Source organism: Echeneis naucrates, chromosome 2, assembly GCF_900963305.1.
Source record: "Echeneis naucrates chromosome 2, fEcheNa1.1, whole genome shotgun sequence".
NCBI classification, from domain to species: domain Eukaryota; kingdom Metazoa; phylum Chordata; class Actinopteri; order Carangiformes; family Echeneidae; genus Echeneis; species Echeneis naucrates.
Window position 1 is genome coordinate 10,037,046 of NC_042512.1, and position 12,046 is coordinate 10,049,091.

At 41.4% G+C, this 12,046-nt stretch overlaps 1 long non-coding RNA gene and 2 other non-coding genes across 3 annotated transcripts; 1 reads left to right on the forward strand and 2 right to left on the reverse strand.

Moving 5' to 3' along the window:
* The first annotated feature begins 4,273 nt into the window (after positions 1–4,273).
* Positions 4,274–4,344, forward strand: trnag-gcc (transfer RNA glycine (anticodon GCC)). Its single transcript has one exon. It is a non-coding gene; the product is annotated as a tRNA-Gly (tRNA).
* A 3,696-nt stretch (positions 4,345–8,040) lies between these two features.
* On the reverse strand, positions 8,041–8,843 carry LOC115051571 (uncharacterized). Its single transcript, XR_003841293.1, has 3 exons — positions 8,833–8,843; positions 8,542–8,714; positions 8,041–8,100 (listed from the first exon to the last, which is right to left on the reverse strand). It is a non-coding gene; the product is annotated as an uncharacterized LOC115051571 (long non-coding RNA).
* Positions 8,844–11,376: 2,533 nt separating this feature from the next.
* trnad-guc (transfer RNA aspartic acid (anticodon GUC)) lies at positions 11,377–11,448 on the reverse strand. Its single transcript has one exon. It is a non-coding gene; the product is annotated as a tRNA-Asp (tRNA).
* Positions 11,449–12,046: the final 598 nt, after the last annotated feature.

The following is a 12,046-nucleotide window of genomic DNA, read 5'->3' on the forward strand; positions in this document are numbered from 1 at the left end:
CCTTTTGCCAACAAAAACACCTCTGAGGTTCTCATACACAGAACAACAAAACTGTAATGGGGTCGCTCTCTCACCCAAATGAGAACTTTATTGACTACGTGCAATAGCCCAAACAGACGGCAGGCAGAGGCAGAGTCTAGAGACAGGCAGCAGGTCAGGTTACCGGGGCAGAGATGAGGAGTAGTGGTCTGGGGCCGAAGGCAGGTTAGGCCCCAGGAGGTCCGTCGGGAAAGCTGAGCGTAATGCAAAGACAATCTGGCAGAGAGGCAGAGTGGAGGAGCTGGTTAAGGGGAGTCTGGGAGGAACAGATGAGTCTGTTTATCCTGATTAAGAGAGGTAAGCAGGCAGGTAGAGTGGGTGGTGGAGGGAGAACCAGGAGTGGACTATGACAAAAACAAAACATGGACCTGACTTTGTACTTCATCCAGTTTGCATAGTGAACAAATCCGGTCTTCCTCAGGTGTGGCATTAAAGCTCCCTGTTTCTGGGACTAATGGAAGTGTTCCTGAACACAACTGTCCATAATGATCTTTGTCTTTTAGTTCACTTATTCTTAATGTAAGGTTCCACACTGTAAGTGTTCTTATTAAGACAGCAGGTTCTTCATTTTGGCTTCCTCCAAACATCCAGAGACCGTTTATCTCTCTGCTTTAGGAACAGTTTGTTTATAATATCTGTAATATCACAACATCATTTATGAATGAAAATATCAGATAAATCACAAATATAGAATATTAATTTCATCCACATGTAACATGGCTCTATTGGTTGAGTTTGGGATATTTCAGTCACAATGCCAATTTAGTTTGAATATCAAACAGATTGTCAGAATTAATGCTTTCATTTTCCAAGGAACCTTCCCACCTGGTCCATTATTAGAATAATAATGTTTACATTAACCACTGACCCCGAAGCAGTTACATGAATGTACATGAGCAACACAGTGCAGCAGTGGAAATAAGGTGGCTCCAAACATACCTAATGTAAACATCAGCGCCTCAGGAAAACATCCATTTTGCTGTGATTGTGTAGCAAAGCTTTAGTCCAATCAGCTGCAGTGGTTTGGTTCCACACTAAGATAAGGATTGGCTCTAAGGGCTGGTCTGCTGGGGGAGCAGTTGCCCCGTTGCCCTCCTCTCTCTGCTGCAGGAAACATGTTTGCTCCTTCAGTCAGTTCAGGTTCTTTACAGTGTTGTTTCATTTTTCATTAAATCTTGTCACAGTTTGTATTTGACTGTTGTGAAGCTGCTTCTTGTTGGTTCAGCTGTTTGACTTTCATTTTCTAAACTTCTACTTTCTAAACCTTCAGCTCTGAACAGATGATGAAACATTGAACGCTTTCAAGCAGGAACTTTGTCTCCTAAAGTCACATCTTTTATTCTTTACTCAGGTTGGAGAACTGCAGTTTGTCAAAGATCAGCTGTTCTTCTCTGGTCTCAGCTCTGAAGTCCAACCCCTCCCATCTCAGAGAACTGGACATGAGTCAGAATGACCTGAAGGATTCAGGACTGAAGGAACTGTGTGGTTTTCTGGAGAGTCCTCACTGCAGACTGGAGACTCTGAGGTCAGACTCATGTTTTATTTCCGCTCTCAGATTAATATGATGTTACAGTTGTGGTGACTCTGACCTGCAGACATCAGGCTGATATTATACTGATCCTCACTGAGGATCTTCATGCTGACGTCTGTTTTCTTCTTCTCTGGTTTAGTCCAGTCAGTGTGGCAGAGAAATGTTTAACTACAGATTTAAAACTTAAAAAAAATAGATAAAATCCTTCAGAACAGATGACAAAACACTTTCAAACAGGAACTTTGTCTGCTAAAGTCACATCTTTTATTCTTTACTCAGATTGGAGAGCTGCAGGTTGTCAGAGATCAGCTGTTCTTCTCTGGTCTCAGCTCTGAAGTCCAACCCCTCCCATCTCAGAGAACTGGACCTGAGTGAGAACTACCTGAAGGATTCAGGACTGAAGGATCTGTGGGGTTTTGTGAAGAGTCCACACTTCAGACTGGAGACTCTGAGGTCAGACTCATGTTTTATTTCCGCTACAGTTGGACTCAGTTCATGTTCCTTTCAGTAATATTGTTTCACTCTAACCCTCAGTGAAGCTGTGAGAGGAGAACAGAAACAGATTTCAGGATTAGACAGAAAGACAGAGAGAAAACAGTCAGCCAATCAGATCAGTCAGAGGACTGTTGTGATCATGTGACCATCAAATGAAGCAGATTCCAGCTGAAGAACTCAGAGATGTTCAGATTCTGGTCCTCGTCCATCAAACTGTCAGATCTGAGCTGAGACTGTTTGTTCTCTGATCAGGTTCATCTGTCACAGCTCTGAGATCAGTCTGACTGAAAACTGCACATCACTGATCTTCTTTCATCACACTGTCACCATGTGGTCTTTCTGCAGACCAGAATCCTGTCTGTCTGTCTGTCTGTCTGAGTCCCTCAGTTTAAATGGACCTTCAGTAAATCATCAGTAAAGTGATGAACCTTCATGACTCAGCTCTTTATCTCCATTGTGGACTCAGAGAAATGTGCTGAGTCAGCAGACTTGAGGTCTGTGAGTTTCAAGCTCAGTGTGTTCACTCCAACACTTAACATGAGCTGAGAGGAAGCAGCTGCTGCACATCTGGACTGAACAGGACTGAAGTCCCTGCAGGTCTTTATGCTGGATCTGCATCACTGACTGACAGCTGATGGACAGAGTCAGGAAACACTGATGGATCTGCTCTCTTCTTCTCTCCACAGGTGGAGGTGGTGAAGAGGAAGGTGTTTGTGTGATGGAGGATCAGCTGCTTCCTGATGATCCAGATGTTGCAGCAGCAGCTTGTCCAGACTCTGGACCATGTTCCTGGGAGGTGGAGAGGAGAGCTTCATCCAGCAGAGACTGACAGAGGAATCAGAACTGGTCTGAGAACAGAGTCCAGTCCACCATGATCCCAGAGACTCCTCAAGTCCTCCTCTCCTCTCAGCCAGCTCCTCCAAACTCCACCTGGGGTTTAGGTTCAGCTTCACCTTCTTTCTTTCACAGGGAGAACATGAAAGAAGCTGAAGCTGAACTCAGCCTTCCAACTTTAGTGCTCCATGTCACAGACTGATCCATTTTCTGACGTTATAGTCCACACCAGGCTGCAGCCTCTCTGTGTGACACTTTGTTCATCATTATTTTCACACTTTAGTTCCTGCTTCTTTTCATTTAGGCTCCATGTAGGCTGTTCATGATGACTTTGTTTGTGTGTGGCTGTTTTCTTCTGAATGTGGGATCTCTGTCTGAATGAAAGTTTCACAATCACTGCCTCAGACTGCATTCAGAAGGAATTGTTGAAGTCATAGAAGCTGAAGAGTTGATGATCAGAGGCTGACAGCTAAAGGAAGCTAGAATGCACACTGCTCTCTGACAGAGTCGGCCTCCCTCCACATTTAGGAGGCTTTTTCACTTCTTACAACAGCTGACAAAGGGCTCATCTGGGATTTGAACCCCGGACCTGTCACACCCTGAGCCAGAATCATCCTGATTGTTCCTGGAATGGTTTGGTTAGTCAGAGTGTGTCTGTGTGTGTTCTTGTCTCTCTGAGTGGTTGGAAATGAAAATGGAGATCGGTAGAAGCAGATGACTCTGAGGATGAATGAATGTTTCACTGACAACATCAACAACTGTTTACTCATTCCACAACGTGACTGTGTGACGTCACTGGAGATCAAAGGCATTTCCTGTCCTTCATGCTCTCCCACGCGACACCAACTCAAACGTCACACTCGCATTAGATTCAGCCGGAACGGCGCATGCGCACGAAGAAGCTCACACTTGTCTCACGAACAAATGAAGTGAAACACAAATCAGCTGTTATGAGACAAATAAGTGGCGTGAAATTGAACTAAAACCAAATCTGTTGGTTTGTTCCTCCTTCTACTTATTAAAATGCTTATTTTCCTGTTTTCACTCATTTTTGGGATCGCGCACCTCGTCCACTGTGTGTGTGTGTGTGTGTGTGTGTGTGTGTGTGTTTTCTCTGCTGGTCTGAGCTCTCAGTAAACACAGAGATTACAATAATCATCTGTAAAACTTGTAAAAAAAAAAAATGTTGCCGGCTCACTCAGCGGAGGAACAAAGGAGGAGCTTGTGTTTGAACCTGTGTGAGAAAAACAGAAAAAATAACTCTCCCTGATCGGGTTAGCTGCCACGTTATAAAATGCAGGAAGTACTTCTGAACATGTCAGAAAGTGTTGAAGGCTGCTGATGCCTGGAGATTCATGACGTCATTGTAAATAAGCATTGGTGGTTCAGTGGTAGAATTCTCGCCTGCCACGCGGGAGGCCCGGGTTCGATTCCCGGCCAATGCAGAGTAGCTTTTTTACCAACATCCAGATGTTAGAAACACAGTGCTGCTTGGAAAATACCCAGATAGACTCCAACACACAGTGACTTTGTGAAACAACCAGTGGAGCCCCCTGGTGGTCAGTAGAAGTGCAGCCCCTCTGAGCTGGTGGCAGACCAAGGCTTCAGTCTGCACACATCTTCCACATGTGATGGCACACACACTGTGTATTGTGGCAACATCCGTCCCCTCAGAGAGAATCTGCTCTTTAACCCTCCTGTCGTTTTCACCCCCCGCCCCTTACTTTAGTGTTCCTGCTCTGTTTGATACGGTGGCCGGTAAGTGCGAAACTAAATTACAAAGTGCCAAACACTTGTACAAAGCGTCAAACACATTTACATGTTGGGAAATATTTTTACATTTTATTCAACAAAATTACACAAGAAAAACACTTTTACCCCGGACAAAACAAACTTACATTTTATAAAACAAATTTCCAAACGACAGAATCTTCCGGAAGGGGAATGTACCAAATGCCGGAAGTGATCCAGAAGAAGATTGACTGTGAGCTCAAAATGTTTGTATCGGTTTGTGTGGCGGGAAAACTTTGCGGAGTGAAAGTTTATGGCAGCATGGAGTAAATGATGTTTTGGCCGTTTTGTGGAAACAACTTGAGCCAATTTACGCGGTTGTGTTTTCCGTGCGGACGATCTGTAGAATGTTTAACGTTGATGAACGGACCAGACGGAAGGAGCACGCGCACAGGAGACATCTAATAAACAGCCGGAAAATGCTAAACAAGCTAAGTGTAGCATCGCGCTAACTAGCTGAAGCCGCTGTCAGACATGCAGTGAATTAAAGTGCACCGTTTCATTTTGCAGCCAATCGTTGTCTTCACTGAATAGCAACGCGTTTAGTGAGTATGCGTAGGTAGTTTTTATTTATTTTTTTTATTTTAGGCTTAGAGTTATGCTAAATGCACAATTGTTGCTGATTGTTTTAGCTGCTGCTAACTTTCTGTTTTGATACGGAACTCCGTTCATTCCAGCAGAACAACCATGAACATCATATAAACAATTCATGGAGGACAGAAAGTCAAAGTCAAAAGAACTGTGGGCCGAAAGGAAACAGGTCCAGGTACGTGTGTGAATATATCTGAAAAATATGGAAGTAAATATGTGTGTGTGTGTGTGTGTGTGTGTGTGTGTGAAATGAATGATATCTTTTTGTTATTTTAGCAGATAAACATGGATTGATGGCGCCACATGGAGCTGATTTAAAAGCTCAGAGAGGGAAAACACTCCCATTATATACAGATCCGGAGGTAGCAGCACCTGATCTACTGAAGCATGATGTGAAGTTTACACGGTGCAAACATCAGCCTGCGGACTCTTAAAAGGATGATTCCTCTCCAAACGCCATCAGGTTGGAACTTCGTGGACCTGGACAACTGTTTGGCTATCGGACGATGTGGCAGGTACTCAGACAAAAGTCCAATCTTCGAGTGAAGAGAGATGATGTGATGAATGAGAGAGCACGCAGAAGGTTTCTAAGAAGAAGCTGCTCCTCAATGGGAGCGAACTGTATGTGGCATGCAGATGGTTCTGATAAACTGGCTCTCTCAGGACGCATGGATGGATTTTTTCACCTAAAGTGCTGTGGCTCCAATGTGGACCGACAAATAACAAGAAGCCAACAGTGATCGCTGAGAATCTCCTCTCATGAGACTGAGGACTGATTGTGGCACGGAGAATGGCATTATGGCTGCCATTCAGTCTCCCCTACGCCTCCATCATGATGACTGCTGCTCTGGGCCGTCCAGCCACATGTATGGCTCATCCACGAATAAGCAGCGTGTTGAATCCTGGTGGGCCATATTTAGAAGGGGAAGGTAAGTGGCCTTCATGAAGTCATTTTATTATGACTGACCTTTCATTTGATTTTTATCTTTATGTTCTATCGCAGATGAACTCCTCTAAACATATATAATAATTGAGGCTGGGACTTTAACGTGTTCATTTCAATTCATTGATTACAAAACCTTTAATGAATTAGATTTTTTTTAATGGAGTCCCACTTCTACTAATAATATATATTTACTTCCGATTCTATCCATTTCTACAGGTCTCAGTTCTGGATGGAGTTGTTTGCTGGATACTTCAACGGGAGCCATGAGCATCAGTGCCTTCTGAGATGTTGCTATGGTGATGTTGGATGAGTGTGTGAGACTGTGGAACAGTCACAGGATTCACACTTCCAGAACAGCGTCATGTCCAATGAACTGTACTGCTGACCACACAGGTAATATTGGTGATGGATGGATATTTCCATGTTTGTTTTATTATTATTATTTTATTGCTGAAATGTAAATAAATAATATAAATGTTATTTATTGTATCTAACACAGATTTGGCTCCACAGACTGGATTTGAGATTGAACCAGCTGATTTGGATGCTGTTCCAGAGGCGAGCCTGTCAATAGCTCCATGTGGGGACTCAAACATGCAGGAGGACTTTGACTTTGTTATGGAGCACAAACAACTACAGAAGCCAGAGAACTGGGAGTCTGCAACAGAACTGTACATGAAGCTGAAAGAAACTGCTCAGCTGTGAGTCAGTGACAAAGGGAATTTTCCCTTCCTGCATTATCAAGTGCTTACTCATTGGGGTTTCTGTCCTATTTCTATTAATTAATTTATTTATTTTTTAAATTAATTAATTTTTTTAATATACATGTCAAGAGCCATGAGATGACTGTGCTGTGATTTGGTATTAGACCAGTAACACAGAATTGAATCAAATATTGCCATGATTGAAAAACATGCAATTCTTCTGTTTTAAAAAAAACTCATAACCAATCTATCACAGATGCAATCAGAAGGAAATATTAGCATTTTTTTTATTGTTTGTCAACATAACATTTGCATTCCCATTGTTTCATTTCTTCAGATGAACAGGTACCAGAATCATTTGGAAACATCACAAGGAAAAGTGAATGACAAGCTAAGAAATCTGATTTGGAGTGGTGGAACACTGCAGTCTGTCTGAACACCAAGTGTCACAGCTTCATTTGTTCTGAGTTTGAAATCAATTGATAAAAACTATAGCAAAGTAATGAGTCCTATATTTTTGTAAGTATGGAATACAAAACTTCTTGAAATTTGTTTTGTCTAAAACTTAACAGTGAAAATCTTAACTGTGTGGAGAGAAAAAAAACAAACAAAACACCTTTCCAGAGTCTGGTCTCGAGGGGTGATCTAGTTACCAATTACAAGTTACAGTTACAAATCCATGTGTGACTTAAACACTGTGTGTGAATGTAGGAGTGCTAATTTCAATGTGTTTGAACATGTATTGGGAACTGGGAATGGAGAGTCATCCAGGAACTCTATTCTTGGCGATGGTTCCAATCCGGACGGGGGAGGTGAAGTCAGCCCAGCTGCAAACATCAAAACATCCTCCAGAGACACAGCAGCCTGACCTTCTGCAAAGAAAAACCTTCACACAAACATCTTGGCAATGTATTTCTCAATCAATAAAAAAAAAAAAAAAAAGGTTATTTACAAACCTTCACAATAAAAGACACAGTCCGCCCAGTAGCCCAAAGTTTGACTTTATTTAAGTCTCCTGTTACTTCCTGATGGACTGAGGTCAGGTTTGAAGAGTCTCAAGTTCCAGACCAGTGAGTGGCTTTTCAGAGTGGCACAGGACAGGGGCCAGCAAAGTAGGCTGTTGCTGCAGTGCAGTCAGAAACTGAAGAGCTGAAAGACCATCTTTGAATCTAAAAAGTGACCACAAACATTGTTTCACATTTAAATGACCTAAAGAAACTTCAGTGTTTTCTAAAATGACTATCCACCCAAACATATAGAAATGAGTAAAAATGGTTGTGTGTTGAACATTACTGATTTAAAGAAGAACTCTGTGTCTTGCTTTGCACTTGGCAGGATAATTGTTACTCTACAGACTGCAAGAATTACACACACAAACACAAGACTGGAACGACATGAGCACCTTTTGATTGGCATAAGACAGAGGAAGGGGAGACAGACATCACACAGCAATTATACTAAACTAAGGCACACATTCTGACACACTGACTCAGAGCTAAAAAATATACATTCTTAATAAACCACAGAGGGGGATGATGAGGCATTTCAAACTAAAATATCTTAAATACAAAAAAATAAAAATCACATCTTCATTACAAATAAGATCTTACCTGTCAATTACAGATGAGTTGTGGTCAATAATGTCCCATCGGAGGGAGTTTGACACGATTTCTTTCTCTTCTTCAACAGCAGCAACACGTCTCAGACAGCCTGCTGTCTGTAACATTGTGCTGTGTCTCATGATGCATTCTCACAGAGCATCCACTGAAGAAACATTCTCAATCTGAGATGAAACAACACATTTTTTAAAAATAGTTCAAGCAACAAAGCGTATGTCATGTGATATATAAAGTTAATGATCGTTAACCATTAGTGTTGTTTGCATTTAAACCTGTTCATACCATTTGCATTGTACACCAAGAACTGATGTCCTTCTGGTCCATCAGAAATGGGCCGGTCTTTCAGATGTTTCTTCAGTAGAGTTAAAAACTCTCGTCTCAGCCCACCTGTGTCAATTTCTTCTTCCAAAACAGCAGCATCATCTGTGAATTTTACCAGCATGTCACAGGTTTCAGAATATGTTGAACATCTTACAAATGCAAATATCTTTCCCATGTAATCAATAAAGTAAAATTAAAATTAAGTGAGTCAGTTGTTTTTTTACTTACCCGTAGCAAGTACTCCTGACTGGATTTGTTTCAGGTGGATCCAGATCCTCAGTGTCAGATATTACTGTCTGAAAAACAAATGAAAATGTCTGAAACAACACACTGAAAGCAAAGAACATCAGGCTGCCATAATCTGCCTTAATACCTGTCCAGGCTGAGCTGTGGATGAATCTCTGAAACATGATAAAATTGATAAACTGATGAACTTTATGATACAGAGTATAACAGAGCTTTGAGTAACATTTAGAGGTAGAGAGGAACCATAAGATTTATAAATAAGAGATGATTTTGTTATGAATGATATCACACGTATGGTATTTTCTACCACATGTTCATCACAATCACATCAACAACTTAAAGACAAATTACTGCTTTTGTAAAAACTAATACCTACCCTTTATCTTCAGGTTTGTGTTTGGGAGAACTGTGTTTTTTTGGTTCAAAAACCTGAGAAGAAAAGCACACAATTGTCAGCAACTTTAAACAGCTTCCATTATTGTTCCCTCACCACATACAGTATATATCAATGGTGAAAGGTTATCAGGGTGTCTGATTGGAATAGTAAATGCCAAATAATCAAGACTTGGTTCTTAGACTTAATACTTTAAACCAAATGCATATCCTGTCCATAAATTAAAAAAAAAAAAAAAAACTGAATCAAAGTACAAAATGTAAAAATGAACGTACCACAGTTTCATCTGCATTGAATTCAGCTGTGCTCCTCGATGTGATGACAATTTCAGAATCAGAGTCTGATGTATCAACCTCTGTAGTAAAAACAAACAACACATTATTAATTATGCTACATCGGAGTAAATAAATGTGTAAAAATATTGAATGAAGAGATCCACAAACCTCCTCTAAAGTGTGTTTCTAGGCAAATGAAAAAAGTGCCTTTCCTATTTCCTTTTTATATTCTGCCAGTTTGAATGGGCTTTCTGACCCAGGCACATGGAGCACCTCTGAACAGTCTGGATACAAAAGAAGGTCTGCTCCTTCATCCATCTTCTTGTTAAATGTTCTCATTTCTTGGACAGCTTGCTTCAGTAGATCAGGTGCTGCTACCTCCGGATCTGTATATAATGGGAGTGTTTTCCCTCTCTGAGCTTTTAAATCAGCTCCATGTGGCGCCATCAATCCATGTTTATCTGCTAAAATAACAAAAAGATATTATTCATTTCACACACACACACACACATACATACATTTACTTCCATATTTTACAGATATATCCACACACGTACCTGGACCTGTTTCCTTTCGGCCCACAGTTCTTTTGACTTTGACTTTCTGTCCTCCATGAATTGTTTATATGATGTTCATGGTTGTTCTGCTGGAATGAACGGAGTTCCGTATCAAAACACAAAGTTAGCAGCAGCTAAAACAATCAGCAGCAATTGTGCATTTAGCATAACTGTAAGCCTAAAATAAAAAAAAAATAAAAACTAGCAACGCATACTAACTAAACGCGTTGCTATTCCGTGAAGACAACGATTGGTTGCAAAATGAAACGGTGCACTTTAATTCACTGCATGTCTGACAGCGGCTTCAGCTAGTTAGCGCGATGCTACACTTAGCTTGTTTAGCATTTTCCGGCTGTTTATTAGATGTCTCCTGTGCGCGTGCTCCTTCCGTCTGGTCCGTTCATCAACGTTAAACATTCTACAGATCGTCCGCACGGAAATCACAACCGCGTAAATTGGCTCAAGTTGTTTCCACAAAACGGCCAAAACATCTTTTACTCCATGCTGCCATAAACTTTCACTCCGCAAAGTTTTCCCGCCACACAAACCGATACAAACATTTTGAGCTCACAGTCAATCTTCTTCTGGATCACTTCCGGTATTTGGTACATTCCCCTTCCGGAAGATTCTGTGTTTGGAAATTTGTTTCGGGATTTGTAAAGGTGTTCTGCCACGTGTAAAATTGTTTTTTTAAATATACATTTATTTTGTCTGTGGTAAGAGTGTTTTTATTATGTAATTTTAAATGATAAAAATGATAAGTGTTTCCCAACATGTACATTTGTTTCACGCTTTGTAAAAGTGTTTCGCACTTTGTAATTTTGCACTTACCAGCCACCGTAGTTTCCGAGTTGACCTAACGAACTCAGATGTGCTGTTCTGTCTTTACATGAGACAGGCAGGAAGTTGGACTTTCTAAAGCAAAGAGAATCCGGTTGGTTTTCAAAATAAAACTGCTGTCTGCGAGCAGGACGCCGCTGACCAGAGAGAGTTAACTTCTGTCACTGAGCTATTAAAGAAAAATGCACGTGCTCTCCCCGTCGGGGAATCGAACCCCGGTCTTCCGCGTGACAGGCGGAGATACTGTCCACTATACTAACGAGGAGCTGGAAAGAACGAGATCACGTGGTGTAACTTCACTTCCTCCGTGGAAAAACAAAAGGAGAATAAATTTATTTCCTCCCAGTTTCTATCCAGAATCATCATCAGCACAGCTTCTGTCAGGAACATCTGTTTGTTGCTGACAACATCTGGATTACAGATGACACATCAGACTGATATTATCTGTGTCATGGTGTTCAGAGATTTCAGCAGCTCACATCCAACACAGAGACTCTGAGCAGGCCCACCTGGTCTTAGACCCAGACCCAGACCCAGACCTAAAATCCAAACCCAGGAGACAGAGGTTGAGTGAGTCAGTGAGGAAGAAGCTGCTCGTTCTCCTTCAACAGTTTGATCTGAGGAAAAGTCACTTCCTCTTTTCAGGAATCAACTTCTACCATCTGTCCACTAGATGGAGATAACTGAGCATCAACTGAGAACTGAGTTCTTCATCATCTGGAAACAGACAGCATTGTTTTCTTCAGCTGGAGCTCTTTGTTCAAATCTACATTGAGATTCAGAGCCAAATGTTTTTCCTTTCCTGGATTTACTTCATCATTTCAGTCACTCTGTGGATTCAGCTGACAAATGCAAAATACAAC